Raw genomic sequence first — 9,750 nt, 5'->3', positions numbered from 1 at the left:
TTTGTGTTTTATTTTAGAACTTGGATGGGAGAAGGGATGAGTGGGATGCTGCAACTTGAACTATGCACAATCTCTGAGGACAACTGACTGTAGTGTGTGTGGCAAGGCCTTTGATTCACCTTGCCACTGAAGTGAAGTAGAAGATATGTTCCTGAATGTATTCCTCTTCAGGGTCCTAACCTGGCACCCCCTTTCTCACTACCTATGCATGCTAGCCCTTGTCCACGGACTCTCCACTGGAGTGGTCCCCTTCCTGGGCAGACCCCTGGAAAGCTTCCCGGTACTCACGGACACTGTTTTTCCCTGGGTTGCTCTGCCTTCAGCTCCACTCATCAGTATCCTGGACCTCCTGGCTCAGCATCACATACTCGGTCCACTAGGCCGACTGCCTGTGACCACCTTCCTTGCTGACTGGAGGAGAGACAACCGTCACCCTCCTCCTGGGACCTGTCTTTCCACCCAAAGACCCCCTGTCACATGTGCCCCTGGCTTTTATGACCTATCCCAGAATGCACCACTGTTGTGCCAACCCACTGGGACAGCCCCTGTGCCACTGGCTGGGTTTCCTCCACTGTCCATTGGATACAGTAGGGACACTCCCTCAGCCCAGAACACTCCCTCAGCCCAGATGAATCAAACCCTGGACACATGCAACAGGCAGAACAAACAATCAGGCTCCCTTAAGAAGATAGAGCTGCTAAGCGTTTACCAACCTAGCACCTACCTAGGAGGGTGCTACATCAATATTGTTTATTTTATTTATTTTTTTTAAATTGTTGGTCTATTTTTGTTTATAACGCAAAAATATTAAAACCGCAGTGGTGATCAAATACCACCAAAAGAAAGCTCTATTTGAGGGAAAATAATGACATACGTTTTAATTGGGTACAGCATTGCATGATCATGCAAGTTGTCAGTTAAAGTAACGCAGTGCCATATCGCAAAAAGTGGCCTGGTCATGCGGGGGGGGGGGGGGGTAAATCTTCCGGAAGTCAAATGGTTAATAACACTGTAGAATAAATATGGAAATATTTCAGGAACATATCCTTACTGAATATATTTCAAAGGAAGCGTATAATGGGGATACATTTTTTCTAGTTTGCAGCTGACAACTCCCAGTAATCCCACTCAGCAATAATGAGCTGAATTGACAGTTTACATAGAACAAGAGGCTGTACAGAATTTATTTTATAAATGTCAAACTTCTTTTGTATAATAAAAAAAATGCTTTATTTGTGCATTTACTAAATTATAATACAAATGTTTGATTTTAGTTTTGAAAGCAGTAGAAAAATGTTACAATTTCTGCCAAGGGAAACCTACCCAGTCTTGGCCAGAACGAGATCTGTATAGAGCAATTTTCTAGGCTAATAGGCAATGTTTTTTTAATCAAATGCCATGAGAGGCTGGATAGTGCCCTGGGGAGATCCTTGTGACATCATTGACCAAATATGTACAGTACTATCTCATATCTTGAGGCCCTTAAAATGCCAGGACATTACAAATACCCCCAGATTACCCCTTTTTAAAAAGTAGACAGTCTGAGATATTTATCAAGAGACATGGCAAGCTTTTTTAAAGTTGTAATTTTTTTTGGTCACCATTTCTTGGAAAATAAAGAAACAAAATATCCTTATTTTTGGATTTATTTATACATGGGAGAGAGGTCACATAGGAATGCATGATAGATGCTAAGTCCATCTTAGCTTTTGGGTAACACAACCCAAAAGCCGTGTAGGTCTATATGGTCATGCAGATCTGGTGAGTGGTTCATTTTACAACACGTGGTGGAGCACTTTTATGTGTGTGTGGCACCCTCTAGTGTGCTACTAGTGTCAGAGTAGGTAAAACATATTCTGACTCATGTGGAAACCCTGTGAGTCCTAATCTGGGTCAGGGTTTTTAGAGTTCAGGGCAGCATGACTCATACAGACAGCTCTCTGGTGCCTCTACCTGGTTCTGGAAAGTTGGAGAACATTCTGGAAACTAGAGGGCCGAGGCTAGGAGGGTTGTTCTGCATATTTAATGAAAACAAAGGTTCAGATTCAGTGGTTTTCCTGGGAATTGCCAGCATCCCTGATATAGGACCAAAGAAACAAATCCCCTAAAGGGTGGGACTTTAAGTGGCAATGACCAGGACTTGAGTAGTGTGAGTATCAATATTTATTACATAGATATACAAGTTTCAAAATCGTACAGAAAAGCAAAAACATAATGTTATACAAAAAACAGAAAAACATTTAAAAACGTGGCCAGAAAAATACGTCACAGAAGCTAGGAATGGCTGAGATGTCCTGCAAGAGACCAGACGCGTTTCGGTCGATCACCTTTCTCAGTGGTCCAAAAAAGGAAAGTGCTTAGCCAATCCCCAGGAAGTGGGCCTGGCAGGGGACTAAGTGAGCTCTTAAATAGGAATGAGTCATGTTGGGAAGGGAGTCGGGTGGAAGATGGAGATTTAGTTCTGAGGAGACTGTCGGTGGCCCTTGAGATAAACCCCCAAGTCTTGGGGGGGGGGGTTGCTCTGCCTTGGGCCGGGGCTCGGATGCTGGCCCAGGAAGATCCTGACAACAGGAGAAGCTTGGAGGAGGTCTTTCCTGAGAGGCAGTGGGAGCAAGGAGGACAGTGCGAGTACTACAGCACGGTGCAGGAATCTACAGGGGGAGAGACTGCCACATGTAGCAGGTCTCTCTTGAAGACAGCAGTGTGCTTAAGTCTTTTTAACCTTGCCTTGGGAGATCCCCAGAGAGTTAGTCGGGTAGACTGGTGAAGAAGCAGCCAGGTGGGCTGGTAAAGAGGCAGCCAGAGGCTACCAGAGGCTAGCATTTCCTACAGTGGTATGCTGGGACCAGTGTCTACAGGGGAGCTGGAGTTACTCCAGGATGCAGTTCACAACACATTGTGCTACTTTCTAAATTCTACATTTTGTTATGTTACAGCCTTATTCCAAAATGGATGAAATTCATTATTTTCCTCGAAATTATTACAAATAATACCCCATAATGACAACGTGAAATAAGTTTGCTTGAAATCTTTGCAAATTTATTAAAAATAAAAAAGGGAAAAAATCACATGTACATAAGTATTCACAGCCTTTGCTCAATACTTTGTTGAAGCACCTTTGGCACTAATTACAGCCTCAAGTATTTTTGACTATGATGCTACAAGCTTGGCACACCTATTTTTGGGCAGTTTCTCCAATTCTTCTTTGAAGGACCTCTCAAGCTCCATCAGGTTGGATGGGGAGCGTCAGTGCACAGCCATTTTCAGATCTCTCCAAAGATGTTCAATTGGGTTCAAGTCTGGGCTCTGGCTGTGCCACTCAAGGACATTCATAGAGTTGCCCCGTAGCCACTCCTTTTGTTATCTTGGCTGTGGGCTTAGGGTCATTGTCCTTTTGGAAGATGAACCTTTGCCGCAGTCTGAGGTCCAGAGTGCTCTGGAGCTGATTTTCTTCAAGGATGTCTCTGTACATTGCTGCGTTTATCTCCCCCTCAATCCTGACTAGTCTCCCAGTTCCTGCCGCTGAAAAACATCCCCACAGCATGACGCTGCCACCACCATGCTTCACTGTAGGGATGGTATTAGCCAGGTAATGAGCTGTGCCTGGTTTCCTCCAGATGTAAGGCTTGCCATTCAGGCCAAAGAGTTCAATCTTTGTTTCATCAGAGCAGAGAATTTTGTTTCTCATTTTCTGAGAGCCCTTCAGATGCTTTTTGGCAAACTCCAGGCTGGCTATCATGTGCCTTTTACTGAGAAGGTTTAGTAACACTTTAAATATATTGAAGGACAATTGGTGCCCTTTTATATGTATGATACATTTTTTATTTTAAAAATATATGATTTTACATCTTGAGCATAGATACATTTTAACATTGACCAATGTAAAATCAAGTTCTTACGGTAAATCCAACTGGCAGCAATCAAAATGTGAACATTTCCACCTGTGCACAAAAGATGAGTCGTCATTCTCTAGTGACATAATGTATCAACATGAATGTTATTTATAAAGCTGGACATTTTGGTGTCCTGTCTGAGAATATGGCTGTTATTAGAAAAGCACAGTTATCCTTTCAATATTAATTTCTCTTTTATCCTTCTTTTGCTCCATGGAGTGATTTCCATAATTCCCAGATTCTGTCTGATTGGCTTCTATACACAAGACAGCTTTTTTTTTTTTTTTTTTTCTCTTGAGGCCTGTTGTCACTCATGCCATGCTGTCCTTGAATTACACTGCTAACTTGCAGGGAGGAAACAGCAACTACTGATTTTCTCAAGATTACACAATTATGGTAACTACTGAGCTGATGCATTCCCATGGATATCTACCAAGGGGTAGTCTGAAAAGAAGTAGCTGTTTGTTAGAAAGAAATGTAAAAAAAAACTCCTGTTTCCTCCTGTGAACATTATCAAGTTTTGTTTTTTTAGCACATTTTTGAAAGACCCACTTTGGTAAAGTGGGTCTGGCATTTTGCAAAAAAAAAAAAAAAAAAAAGAAGCACTAGATTTAATGAGACGATACAAGAGGGAATATAGGGATCCAGTCTGGAAAACAGTGTACGTACCACTGTGCACCAGGTGCAAGGGGGAGCATACAAGTCAATAGGCTTTAGGCTACGTTCACATGTTAGTGGATCCGGAAATCCTTGCAAATCCTGTGCATTGCCGTTGATTTGCAATGGCACCCCAAACACTGTGCGATGTTGCCGCGATTTCCACCTGCCGAATTGCGGTAAAGGCTACGTTCACATGTTAGCGTAGTGGACCGCAGGCAGAATTACTGCGATTCTGCCCGCGATCCGAAAATCATTGCAAATCGTGGGACTTCCGCGGTAACATCGCGCAAACAAAATTGCGGGTCGCATGACTCCCCAAAGAAGCTCTTGTACCTTTCTTGGGTGTCATGTGACCCGCGATTTTGTTTGCGCGATGTTACCGCGATTCGGCAGGCAGAAGTCGCAGCAACATCGCACAGCGTTTGGGGTGCCATTGCAAATCAACGGCAACGCACAGGCGTCCCGCGATTTGCAATGATTTCCGGATCGTGGGCAGAACCGCGGTGATTCTGCCCGCGGTCCGCTACGCTAACATGTGAACGTAGCTTTAGACAAATGTGTTTCAAAGAGGCCAGTAAGAGCTTGTTCATGGGCAGTCAGGGGGTGGTAAAAGTAGCCCATAAAAAAATCTGGTTGAACTGTGGTTTCAACTCCCCCCCCCCCCCCCCCCAAACCAAAGAAGAACTTGCAGCCACTTAGGGCTGCACACATGTTGCTTCCATGATACTTTGTAGCATATTCAAAAATGAAACCAAATGTCGCATTTGGCAGCCAGTACAGCCACAGAATGCAACGTATTTAAAGTGTTTGTTACCCCCCCAACACTTTATTTTCCTGATATGTGCCTGCTGTACCATGTACTTGTAGGAGAAAGTATCCTGTTCTCTTTTTTTGCTTCCTTTGTGAGAAATCCCTGGCGTTCCTGCCAGTCCCTCTGCTTTCCTATTACAAACTGTCCACAGGAGAGCACACCATCTAGCTATGCTGGGAACTCAGTGTGTTCTCCTCTAATAATCAGACTTGTCCTGACACGTCCCTGCTGCACAGCCATTCACTGGGAAGTTCAGTGTGCTTCTGCTTCTCCTCCCCCAGCTCTTATGCAGCTGAGAACAGAGGGCATGTAACCATTTATAAAAAAGGGGAAACAGGGTATTTATAATGTTTTTATATCTATACGAAAATGTTTTGCCTTTCATTTCTCTTTTAAACTGAATGAGTTGATTTACAAGTTGATCGTTTACAATCACTTTAAGTATATGGAACCGCTCCACAACCACCTTGCAAATGCTTTCAGCCTTTTTTAGGTTTAAAGTGGTTGGTTGTAAAGTTAGAAGGTTTTTCTTATCTTAATGTATTCTATGCATTAAGATTAAAAAAAAAATTCTGTGTGCAACAACCCCCCCCCCCCAGCCTCCCTAATACTTACCTGAGCCACCACTCTATTCAGCAATGTCTACAAGTGCCTCAGCTGTCCGGGACTCTCTCTCTCCTGGTTGGCTGAGACACAGCAGCCGTGCCATTTGCTCCCACTGCTGTCAATCAAACTCAGCCAATCAGGAGAGAAGGGGGGGCTTCAGCTTGGCTCAGTTGCCCCCAAAGCAAGCTGCTTGCTGTGGGGGCACTCAAAGGGAGAGAGAGGCCAGGAACTCCAGCTAGGGACCTGAGAAGAGGGGGATCCAGACTGCTCTGTGCAAATCAACTGCAGAGAGAAGGTAAGTATAACATGTTTGTTATTTTATTAGAAAAAAAACAAGACTTTACAATCACTTTAAAACAAGTGGTGAAGAGGCGACATATAACGTCCCTACCACCTGTCAACCTCTGAAAAGTGAAAACAGCTGATCACATTTCAGAGGGGCAGCGAGAGCTACTGCTCATGTAAACAAGCCCTTACAGCTAACCTTTAACCTTGTTTATAACTTTAGTGCACTACATCACCCCCCCCCCATCATGTTAGAATCACACTAATTTGTAACCTTTTTTTTTTATACCTTTACGCACTTTCATTGTCCTACTTTCTTCTTTGTCACCTAGGCAAAGTTGATTTATCCTGGGCCAACTGCAGCCTCCTAGAATATCCACATTGGCTCAGAAGGCGGAAGGCATTAACTCCTAGCTATCTTGAGATTTACCCATACAGCTTGTGTATTTCCTGCCATAGCATCGCAATGCGACCATCTGCTGATACTGCTGATACCATGGCAAAGAGTAACTAACATGACAGCCACTGGATCTCCATGTGTACATGCACAGGTTCTAGGAGCATGTCTGGTTGTGGAAGGATTGGAAGGACAGCCATCTCCCAATAGAAGGAAAACTTCAGTTGCAAGTGAGATATCGGTGGAGTACTTGGGCTAGTAAATGTATATTTTTTAATTGTAATGTACTAACATTTGTTGTAAATTAGAGTTTTGTCAGATTGGTGGAAGGTCATCTTTGAAGTCATAATAAACAAGCAAAAAATTTGGGGAGCATACCCATGTATTTCTAAAGCTGGTGCAGCTATGAACCAAAAGACATGTATATTAAAAAAGAATAGCGCACACATGCAAAAGAAATTACCAAATTTGAAGACAATCCATAAATAAAAATGGGGATTTGGTCCCGCCATATAGTGCTCAAGCCCACCACTACGTCAAAGCACCCAATTATCAGTGGGTCCTACACTATCCATGAAAATGGGTAGTGTAGGACCCACTGATAATGGGGTACTTTGACGTAGTGGTGGGCTTGAGCACTATATGGCCATTGGCCATATGGTGGGACCAAATCGCCATTTTTATTTATGGATTGTCTTCAAATTTGGTCATTTCTTTTGCATGTGTGCGCTATTCTTTTTTAATATACATCTTTGAAGTCATGCATGCAGAACAAAAGTTCAACAAATGTGATCTCATCAGCTTGTCCTGTTCACACATATTTACTTGACATGACCTCTGGCCATCCACTTGTTGCCTCCTGGCTCAGGTTTGTTTGCTTTCCATATCACACAACAGAATAGAATTTGCTTATTCAGCATCACAGTATGCCTGGAAATTTTATTAAAGCGGATCTGAAATCTCCATTACTTACTTCTCCTTCAATGGTCCCATCTTCTGGGGCCGCCTGTTGCCACTGTCCACTCCTGCCCTCCTGAGTGTGCTCCAATAGCAAACTGTGTGCTATGGGGCACATGTGCGGGCGTACTTCTGAGCCTGGCTGTGTGCATCAATAGACACACACAGGGCGGCGCAGAACTGCCTCCTTCTCACAAAATTTGGTTGATAGCAGCAGGAGTCAATGGCTCCTGCTGCTATCAATCTGTCCTTTGAGAGCAGGGAGAAAGACCAGTGCTGCTGCAGATGGGCACAGCGCTGGATCGAGGGAGGACTCTGGAAAAACAAACAGTAGATTTACATTGTTTCTTTTTTTCTGTATATGGATGATGGCATTCCAATTATTTCAATAAAAACTGTGACACAGCTATTTCCCATCCTGTCTGTAGGGAAATACTGTATAAGCATGAGTTGCTGCTAGTCCTCTGCTGCTGATCATGTGTTCAAAAAGGAAAAAAACAGCCTTTGGAATACAAAGTAGAAATAAATAATGTATATCAATAAACTGTTTTAAGTTATATATATATATATATATATATATATATATATATATATATATATATATATATATACAGTATATATATATATATATATATATATATATACAGTATATAACAAAATCTTTTTTTTTTTTTTGCCAATACATGGTGTGGGTGAATTTCTTCCAGTCACAGGCAGTGTCACGCCCCTTCAGCCTGTGTCTTAGAATAAGAGGGAGGGGAAGTCTCCATCAATCCACGTGTAACATCCTGCCCCCATTGTGTTTAGCTGGTTAGTGGGCATGAAGGAGGAGGGAGAGGACCACTGTGTATACGCCCACATGTGTGACCCTATAGTCACATGGGCTTCTCAGATGTGATAGGGAGGAAATGCTTAGCATAGGAACTCACTGAAAGCTGAGCATGTGCAGAGCTGCCAACACTGCTCTGCAAAATCCCCAGCTTAATTGGGGACATGAACAGAAGGCTAGAGAACAGCAGGATCAACCAGGTTTTTGCAGAATACAGAAAAAAAAATCTCATAGTGACTGAGTGAGTATGAACAGCATGTAATACACCATTTATTGATATTTTTTTTGAATAATTTTAACAAATACAAATGTCTAATATAGAAGAATTTTTTTTAGAAAAGAGCTATTTTTTACTCTGAGACAAGTTAGTATATTTTAGCTGTAGAAGTATAGCATTTAGCCACCATCAGTTAAAAGCCTACGGCCAACTTTGTTTAATTTTAACTTTCCCTATTGTTAATTCTGCTTAAATTCATGCCATGGGTGGCCCTGTCCAGATGAAGTAGCATAGATGGAGGCATTTATTAATGTATATATATATGGCCAGCTTTTAGTTGCAAGCTGTAATTTGCACAAGACTCTCATTACTATTCCTACCTGTTATTTTCTGCATTGCAATAAAATCAAGTAATGTAAGTTTACAAGAGAATAGAGTGTTGAGCTAAAAAAAAATACAAAATCAAAGGACAATAATAAAAAGCAAAATAAGTGTATATAAAATATATAAAAAGTGAAAGATTACTATAAAGTAATGAATAAGTAACTCATATGGTGCACTTATAATTTATAATAAGTGAAATAAAATCCATAAACAGTCCCAACAGTCATCATAACCCAAAGTGTAGGAGGAGTGTCTGCTTACCGAATTGCCATGACCCTCCTATTGCAAGAGAAGTCATATAAAGCATGTGTAATCACTCAAAGCCACCAATGTACTTCCGAGACCGTTCTCTCAAACCCTAGGATTTGGTAAGCAAACACTCCTCCTACACGTTGGGTGATGGTGAATCTTGGTGACACCTTTGGAGTGAAATTCACTGAGGAACACTATATCACAATTCAACTGGATTTTTTATTTTTTTTTACTTTTTATGGACTTTGTTTCACTTATTTTGACCTATAAGTGCACCGTATGATTTACTCATTCATTACTTTATAGTCATCTTAGTGTAGCACTACTCCCAAGGGAGCTGCTGGTTACGGGTCCCCCTGGGTTACCATTATCAACAGTAGAACAATCTGGCATTTTCCAAGTTTTTTTGACCTCGGACAAGAATCAGTCCAGTTTCTTTGGTTTTTATGTTTTATTAGC

The sequence above is a fragment of the Pelophylax lessonae genome (assembly GCF_965119305.1).
Source record: "Pelophylax lessonae genome assembly, chromosome: 9".
Lineage (NCBI taxonomy): Eukaryota > Metazoa > Chordata > Amphibia > Anura > Ranidae > Pelophylax > Pelophylax lessonae.
This window is presented reverse-complemented; position numbering follows the sequence as displayed.